This window comes from Lactuca serriola, chromosome 4 (genome assembly GCF_051521515.1).
Source record: "Lactuca serriola cultivar US96UC23 chromosome 4, Lser_US96UC23_V15, whole genome shotgun sequence".
NCBI classification, from domain to species: Eukaryota; Viridiplantae; Streptophyta; class Magnoliopsida; order Asterales; family Asteraceae; genus Lactuca; species Lactuca serriola.
In genome coordinates, this window is record NC_136411.1 from 124,000,595 (window position 1) to 124,010,081 (window position 9,487).

A 9,487-nucleotide genomic window follows, 5' to 3' on the forward strand; every position below is an offset into this window, starting at 1 on the left:
CTAAAAGTAGAGAACCCTTAAATAAATAGAAAAAGGAAGAAAGAGAAGGAGGAAAAAACAGAACGAAGCGACGATGTCTCGCCAGAACGACTCTAGTATACGTCAGGGACCGTTCCCACCAAACGTGTGCCCAGATCTAAGTTAGAACTACTCAGCTACCCTAAGCAAACACTGACGTCTACTAGCCTAGGGGACTTGTTGACGTATCCCACCAAGAATATGTCATAAATAATGGAACCGTCAGACAGTTTGAGCAAAGGCTAATGTGCGCCTAACGTCGGGCCCGTGATCTTGCCCTCGTCATTGCGATCCCAAACTCATTCCTTGGCGTCCAAGTGTCACAGCTGGAGTCGAGACAAAATAGTACCCTTCGTCCCCCTGAGTGACAGGTGTACCACTTAGAACGTTGCTCCTGGCAGCCCTGCACCAATGGTAGGCAGCTACACGCAGAGCACGATCTACAAATCTGAAGCCGTATGTCCCTACCAGATCACCTGAAAAAGTAGAAGATATTGTCGGGGTTCTGTCCCCCCGATTCTAGGTATAAAAGGGTCTCTTCTTCCCCAAGAGAAGGGACCAACATTAAACTTTAACTCGTTGTCTCATACATTCACACTCTCTTATCAGAACCTCGAACGAACTTGATCGTCGGAGCATCGTTCTAGGACAACCTCCCGGGCGACGACTGACGGTCTTATTTCCTTTGTTGTGATTCTCAGGCCCCCTCTGTCCATCTCTCACGGAGCAGGAATCGGGCCAAATTCATATTACAACAATATATAACATAAGTTTCACCCAACGTTCTCACAAATCATCTCAAAATTAACAACATTAATATCCTCAGTTTAGTTTTCAAATTCGAATATACCTCAACGACGTCAGTCTATAGGTACAAAAGCGTTGAAGGGGCGACATCACAAGTTAGCTAGGGCTAGGGATTGAAACGAGAGGAACAAAGAAAGGTTGAGAGAATGGTAGGGATGGTAGGCTTGTTGCGTCTTCTATTGTAGCCGAAGATCGATCTCGTCGGAGAGACAATTACGAGGATGAGGGATACGAGAGCGGGAACATACCTGGACTAGATAGAGAGAGAGGATCGATGGAGCTGGGTTGTTTTTTATTAGCCGGTCCCATTTATTTTTGATTTTAGGAATGAATTTAGGAACAATTAAAAAAATATGAGATAAAAACAAAAAATAACAATATGTTTGTTAAAACTGAATTTATTTAATAATTTATATGTACTAAATCTCCATTTTACCCCTTTGATGTATTCGATTCTATGTATAAGGATGTATTATAATTATACGATACATCATTTGAATATAAAATCTAAGGGTTAAAACATCTCTCTCTCTCTCTCTCTCTCTCTCTCTATATATATATATATATATATATATATATATATATATATATATATATATATATATATATATATATATATATCGCACACTCACATGTTTAACTTAAGAAATTACTGTTTATTCCAGAAATATATCGTAAAGTTGTTTATATTTTAACAAAATAATAATTTTAAAAAAAAATATATGTTTTTTGAAGTCTTTTTTGTAGGAACTTTTGAGACTTTTTTTATATAGCCAAAAAAGAGTTTTATATTTCCCAAAAAATCTTAATTTGAGATATATTTTACAAGACAATATAAAGTAAAAAGGAAGAAAAGGTAAATTGACATTTTTGTTTTAAAGCTAAATGGACATAAATAGGCATCAAATCCGTTCATGGGATTCCTTGGGGTTGGGGGTGGGGTTACAAAACAGTTAAATAATATAGTATAATAATAATAATAATAATAATGGGTGGAAATGGAATTGACTAGACTTGTTGCCGGCTTTTCCGTCGTTGGAAATACGCTTCCTTCCGCCTTCTGACCTGATCAACCAATGCACCGGCGGCGTCAACACGAAGAAGACCGTTTCCTCACTCACCGCGTCTGGGAAAAGATCCACGACTGTCGTATGTATTTACCATGCATTTGTTTCCCAACAACCGTCTTCAATGAATCAACGGTCAACAACTGTAATGTTATTTAATTTCTCTTTCTATAATATTCTAGTATAAATCATCTTCTCGTATCTAATATTTAGTTATAAAAATATATTATTGGATAAAAGTTTAATCTTAATTTGTTTTTTTCTTGAAATCATCAAATGTGATTGTATGTATCACCATTAAAAGCGTAGATAAGGGGCACTTATAAGTGTTGATATTAAATATTGGCGATGGTTTCTTCAGCTTAAATTCTCCTGATTCACGGATTATTTTCAGAATCCCTTTTGAACGTAAATAGCGCGAGCCGAGATGGGCTGCCAAATGCATGTGGATTGTGGAGTGTTATCTGTAAGATCGAACATCTCGGATTAAAAAAACAAAAGTGTAGCTATATGAATTAAACTTAACAAATGTCTTTTTTTTTTTAATATATTATTTATAACAAAAAACCACAAAATTATCGCATCTCATAAACATATTTAACAAAATAATCTATCTTTTTCCTAATAACACAAAATAATCACTTCTTTCTCACCGAGACTCATTGTGAAATATATATATATATATATATATATATATATATATATATATATATATATATATATATATATATATATATATATAAACTAGTAGTGCACCCGCACAATGCGGCGGTACGAATAATCATTTTCAACGAATTGTTTAGAGAGGCGATTTGTTACTCTTTGACAAATGCAATAGCCAATATGTTGGAATATATGTTTTCAATATGATCAGTTAGTTTTCAAGAGACAATTAGTTTTTTTCTATATGCCTCAAATATTTTAATTTCGATGAATACTTTCTTTTTAATCATGATCTTCTCTCTTTATTTCAAATATTTTAATTTCGATGTAAACTTTCTTTTTAACCATCATTTTTTATATGAAAGTGTATGAAAGTCATATATGAAAAAAAATCATATTAAACTCTTAATGGCTTATTTAATTTGTTTAGTAATTTTTTTATTAGTTTTAAGAAAAAAAAATATTAATGTTAGATATTATATATAAGTAGGTTGTCGTTTATTTGAAAGTAGTGTATTTTCATTTCGGGTATCTGTGTCATACGGCTGACGACGAACATTAATTCGTAAATTTCATTATTATATATAAATTGGCGACTAATTGAGAGGTACACTAAAACACTAATCCTGTTGTAATTTGTTTCTTTACAACAAATTTTATCCTTTTTCTGATGACGATAAATTAATTTCTTTGAGCACACTACGAATAGTTATCTTTTAGTGGTTTGTTTCTTTACGGAGTACCTCATATTTAAATAAAACACGCTATGCATTAACAAATAACATTAGAAGAGGGCAAGGGGCTTACAATTTATCTACCCTAATAAATAAAAATGACTTTGCCATATGTCATCTTTTCATTCATTTGGACACATGACATTTTCTAGAAATTTTAAATTTTTCTATTTTCCACTTGTCATTTTATTGTATTTTTTATTTTATTAAATTAAAATCCACATTTAATATATAAGGTAATATATATGTAAGGTATTTATTAGAAAATGGTTTATATATGTAATGTATCTAATGCATTAAAGTCTCATTAATTTTAATAATTCAAAAAATTTCTTATTTTTCTTATAAATTTAAAGTTTTCAAATTGTTAAAATTTTATATTTAATTTTTTTTAAATAAACCCATGTAATACATGGGTCTGACACCTAGTATTGTTAACAAATAACGTTAACATTAGAAATGGTTATTGGCTTTACGATTTATATTTCAATGTTTAGGGTGTATATGAAACTATATCTTAAAATTTTTATTTTATTATTATATTATTTGGTTAAGAATTTTATTAACATAAAAGCTATACGTTATTATCAAAATATTATTTGTTGTAATTTTCAAAATAAAAGAAAAACATTATTTATATTTATTTTAATTTTAAAATTACAACAAAAACCAAAAAAAATGTTTTGCTTTTAGTTTTTGTGATAAAATTAAATTTAACATGTACATAAAAATACGTAAACTTTTAGTATGTTTAATCATGTTATTGTTTAAAAAATCCATCGTCTCATAAAAGTTTGGTATTTAATGCTAGTTTCAAATTCACTTGATAAGTTAATCATTGCATAAAGCATGGATATTACAACACTTTACTTAAAATTTTGCAAGACAATTTATATAATATTCAAATAAAAATACCCTAACAAAAGGAATATGAGGAAGGAAGGGTTACAAACCAGAAAAACATACAAGAAGCACAAAGAGCAATATATACTGTAAAACCATTTGCAACAAACAAACACACATTTCCAATACTCAATTAACTTACAAACAAAGTGCAATATTAAGTATGTTTTTGAAATACCAGATGACTTACAATGGGGTGTTTGATGTCAATGAGCTTTGGGGAGACATGTTTATCATATGAACACTGGCAAATGGTGAAATAAATGGAAAGGTTAAGAAAAGGGAGGCTCCAACGAGTGTGTTTGTACTTCAAATTGCGAAAGTAGATTACAAGTTGTTGGATGTTGTAAAACTTTTTTCTTGTTGACAGTTGTTACTGCTGCTTCTATTGTCACCCTCATGTTCTATTTGATTAATATTTATTAAGGTATTGTACGCATTTTCTCTTTTTGAGGTTAATGTAATTAAGTTTGACTTTCAAACAACAATACATACGTTATGTGGAGAGTGTATTTGAATGTAAGATGTTAAACATTAATGGTTAGGGTTTCTATGTTGGGCAAACTATTTGGTATGACATTTTGCTTGTTTTATGCAATTGTCATTTTATTTAAATGGATAAAATTTGATCTTATTGATTTAATAGAAAAAATCTCGATACATTTGACATATGGTTTCGCAAAATAGCCTTAATTTTTTCATATTTCCAATTTTATATGAACACTGGAAAATGTTGTTTAAATGAACAAAAATTGATCTCATTGATTTAATAGAAAAATTCTAGACACATTTGACATGGTTTCACAAAATAACCTAAATTTTATCAGATTTCCAATTTCAAAATGAATTTTCAAAATATGTTCCTCATGTCAAGGAATTTTAAGATCCTTCTTTATTTTTTATCTTATTAAATCTGTAAGGATATATGACATTAAAAAAGTATATGCCAACTTTAGTTGTGTATATGTGGTATTAGTGATTATGTGATTGTTTTCTTATCTTTATAGGACAGTAAAAAGTGAACATTACAAAGAGTTGGTTCAGATAAACATAAAAGGGAGAGAAAAAAATCAATATTAGCAAACTAAAGCACAAAAGTGCTTGCTCACTGATCAACAACACATGAAATAAGGAGATAACTAAAGTATTGAATCCAAAAATCACCAAGAAAATCAATAAACCCTAATATCTTCGCACAATAAGTATGTAAAGTTCCCGTTGTGAAGTCTTGATTAGTAAACAGGCGCAACACCATAAAACCACCAGAAAACTGATTTCACCAAAGCAACACCAGTGGAACTAATGAAATTCCCATAGCATAAAAAGCACCAAAATTGAACATTAATTCTAATTGGCTTATCTGTTCGGTCATTATTCTCGTCAAAAATATATAAACTAAAATTTGAAAGATAGGTAAAACTTTCTATATATACCATTTACAGAATCCATTGGATATATGTTTGGATCCACATGAAGTGAGAGTGGAGTAAATGTAATTTCTACATTTAATATGATAGCAAATTTGGAAACTTCCCCAAACGCAATGCCCTATTAAAAATGAGGATCATCATCATTTTTTATCAAAATACATGTAAATGGAAAAAAGCACAATATCTCACCAATTAAAAATCATATAGCATGTTAAAGATTTTGAGCTTCTTATCCTCATATGTAATCGTGTGGAGGAAATCCTCTAGTTTAGTTTAAAGAAACACTTGAAAAAAACACAATATAATTACAATCTGATGTCACCAGAAGCGTAAACGAAAAAAGGTTATATGATCAAAGAATAAAGAATTAGCAACTTGCTAAAGGGATTTGAAAATAAAAATCCAAACTTGGGAATCAAAAGGCAAATATCGAACCTAGGAAACTGGCAAAATCTCAGTTATAAATTTGCCATTTCTTTAAGAATCAAAATCGAAGCTTTTACATAACAAATCAGGAAGACCACCTATAGATTTTTAGACTTACAACAAAAAGAAGTGAATTTATCATATGGAATCTCAGTAAAATAACAGAAACGTGAGAGGAGCAAGCATCATACCTTTGTATTGGGACACTTTTATATTGCTTCATTGCTACCAGATCTTTTATATGCTCTAATCAAATAATAAAATAAGAAAATAAAAATTATGAACAAATCACATTAAAGATCATGCTCCTCCCGTGACAACTAAAATCAAATAAATTCTGAGTAAATAGAGGGAAACCCAACGGTGACTGCCAACAAAAACCAATCCCAAATCAATTACAAATTAAGAAACCTGTATTTTTTCAATATTAGCCTTCAATATCATATCATGCTATAAATTGCATAAAGTTTTTAGGGTATGATCTTAATTAAAATAATAAGAAGGGTTTTTACTTCTTTTCCACCATGGCTCTCACTAACTTCCTGCAGATGCATGTCTTCATGACTCATATGCTCAACCACCTCCCATGCCTCTTCCTTGTAGCCCTAAACAACGAAAAACTATTACACTAAATTGGGTTTTGGCAAAAAAAAAGTCTACTGAAATCCCACAACAAAACCACTAGGTGCCACTGCCATGAAGTCTAAAACTTCAGATAACGGATTTTGGACACCCATACAAACCAACTAACTTTTAAGGAAAATTTCATTATTAAGAAGCAAGATTTGGTCCTCAATCCACACACTGGACTTGCTTTATAACAGTGCCAACCACCTTTATCTTCAAACAACTATAGGAGAAGTAGGAATTATTCCCAAGAACCAAGCACATTGTGAAGATAAGAATGATGTCGAATAAGAAAAATGCACCTGTAAACCTTGAAGAAGACATATGCATCATATTAAAATAAAATCAAAATAGGATTTTTACAATAGAGATTGGAGAGAGGACAAGAAAAAGGAAACACAAACCTGATCTACACACAGATACACACACGAGTAGACACATATGCATACCTACATAAACAATTATACACATTTGCAGGCACATACACATACATATAGCTACACATTTACACACACTATTACAAATTGTTACCTCTAATGACGTTCCTAAAGCCAGAAAATGCTTCCTTTAAAGAGTGATAATTAGCCTGATAACAATGACCTGTAAAGACCAAGTGAACATTAATCCATGATCATATCTCCAAAGAAATAGATATAAACACATACAATCAACCAAAAACGAAATAAAATATATTCTTCTTCGCTGAAGAAGAGAAGACCAACTGAGAGAGAGAGAGAGAGTTGTAACCGACGTAGGTCCTACCCGTGGCGGAAACGACTGTTTAGGGATTTTCTATGGGGAGAGACCATAGTGGTGGTAGTGCATGACTGGTGCAATAGTGTGGTGTTGTTGGTGTGATTGCGACTAATTAGGTTTAGAGAGAGTGGAGAGGAGTTGGATTGAAGAGAAAGAACTGAAACAGAAGAAAGGGGATGAGGTAAATCGGAGTGGAGAAGGGAATGGAACAGAACCACATAATCTTTTTACTTCTTGTTACGTTTGTCCATCGATATATTGGTGATTTCAATTACCTGCAAAGAAAACAGACCTCGTTAAAACCCTAGAGCAAGAAAGCCTATGAATAGTGAATAGAGAAGATGATAAAGAAAATGTATATCTTGAATTTATCAGAGATGTAAACGAAGAGATGAGGGAGAATCCGAGTTTTCAAATTTTGGGTTCAAATTCGGAGATAAAGGCAGAGGACCAGGCCAAGATAATCATGCAAGATAAAAGAGTCGGGTGAAAATGAATTAAGATATTTTATTATCGCATTACATATTTATACATGTTGTATTATTTATAACGACCCGTCTCCGGTATGATGATTCTATGGTATTTATTTTTGAAGTTTGCAAGAGGGACTCGGCGAGTTCATAGCCTGACTCGCCGAGTAGGGACGAGATTTCGAGCACGTGTTAGCTGGCGACTCGGCGAGTCCATATTCTGGACTCGGCGAGTCTGTCTGTCTGTGAGAAACCCTAAATCCCCGGGTTGCCCACTATTTAAGCCACCTTATAGCCCCCAATCTCGCCTCCTTCACCCCCCAGAGAGCTGTGAGAAAACCCTAATTCGTTCTTGAGTGATTTAAGTGATCTTGTGTGCTTTTGTGAAGGCTTGAAGAAGGAGAAGAAGAAAGGAGCAAGGAGAAGAGTTGTAGAGCAAAGATTCAAGGGCAAACCAGAGTTCTTTGAGGTATTCTTCGGATTTCCTTCCCTTTTATTGAAAGACGCTAACTTTCGTATTTATGAAAGACCCAAACTTTCATACTCGACAATATAGTTACTCCAAAACATGCTACTTGCATATTCATAAAAAACAATATTTTACATTGATAAAGAGATTACAAACTACTGGATACAAACCGACTATTTTAAAGTGTTATATATTACATAACTTCCCAGGATTCTATAGTTTTATACATATGGGAGTGCAAAATACAATAGTTTCAAACTATTCATAAGCTTCCATCGATACAATAGTTTCAAACTATTCAAAAATCTTCTACCAGTATATAACTATACTGGATGTTTATCTCCTGCAATTTGTTAAACATCGAGAGGGTAAGCGGACACGCTTAGTGAGTTCAATAATAGATAAAATATAACGTTATGCCATATATATACTTTAGTAGGGCAGAAGCAAAGAGGAACAAGGAACAACAAGGGCATATGTGAATTATGTGACAAACTTTCCATATCGATCATTGATTTGATTTAAAGATATACAATCAATGAGACATAACAATTTCCGTGCTTGATATACATCAATAAAGCTTTGGCCCAAACGGCACAGAAGATATACAACTTCGGATTAACATTTCGGTAGATTTCAGGCTTATAGCCCTGTCTAACCTTCTGCCACTACCATAGAATAGAATTCATTCTCTTACGGAGACATGTTCCACATGGCCAGAGGCTACATACCAGTACCAACGTGAATCTAAGTCCTTTCACTGATCACATGGTCAAAGGTATTTCGTTGCTATTAAAAATAGCAATTAAAAATAACCCGGGAAAATAACCCGGAATAATAACACTAAAAAGCACGTAGCACATATAACACATAACATACAATTATTTATATATATTAAACTCACCGTGAAATAACCGGGGGCTAAAATATTAATTTGGGCAGTACTTCGGCTCTAAATATGACTTTCGTTGTTGAAAACCGGGAATTTTCTTGAAAACCGGGCTCTGCGATGGTAGAGCTTCGAAACCGAAAAGATAAATTTTTCGGGATTCTCGAGAGTCTCGAGGCGTGTTTCGGGCTTTAGAATCAGTATCGGGGCTTTGGGGGATGTCGGGAT

General features: G+C 32.7%; 2 long non-coding RNA genes across 4 annotated transcripts; one reads left to right on the forward strand and one right to left on the reverse strand.

The window, feature by feature from the left end:
• Positions 1–1,604: 1,604 nt before the first annotated feature.
• Positions 1,605–4,756, forward strand: LOC145102471 (uncharacterized). Its single transcript, XR_013706160.1, has 2 exons — positions 1,605–2,037; positions 4,374–4,756. It is a non-coding gene; the product is annotated as an uncharacterized LOC145102471 (long non-coding RNA).
• Positions 4,757–5,250: 494 nt separating this feature from the next.
• Positions 5,251–7,912, reverse strand: LOC145102470 (uncharacterized). Of its 3 annotated transcripts, XR_013706158.1 has the most exons (3): positions 6,240–7,905; positions 5,812–5,906; positions 5,251–5,740 (listed from the first exon to the last, which is right to left on the reverse strand). It is a non-coding gene; the product is annotated as an uncharacterized LOC145102470 (long non-coding RNA). The 3 variants fall into 3 exon arrangements; XR_013706159.1 differs by lacking the exon at positions 5,812–5,906 and having other exon boundaries at positions 6,240–7,912; XR_013706157.1 differs by having other exon boundaries at positions 5,812–7,912.
• Positions 7,913–9,487: the final 1,575 nt, after the last annotated feature.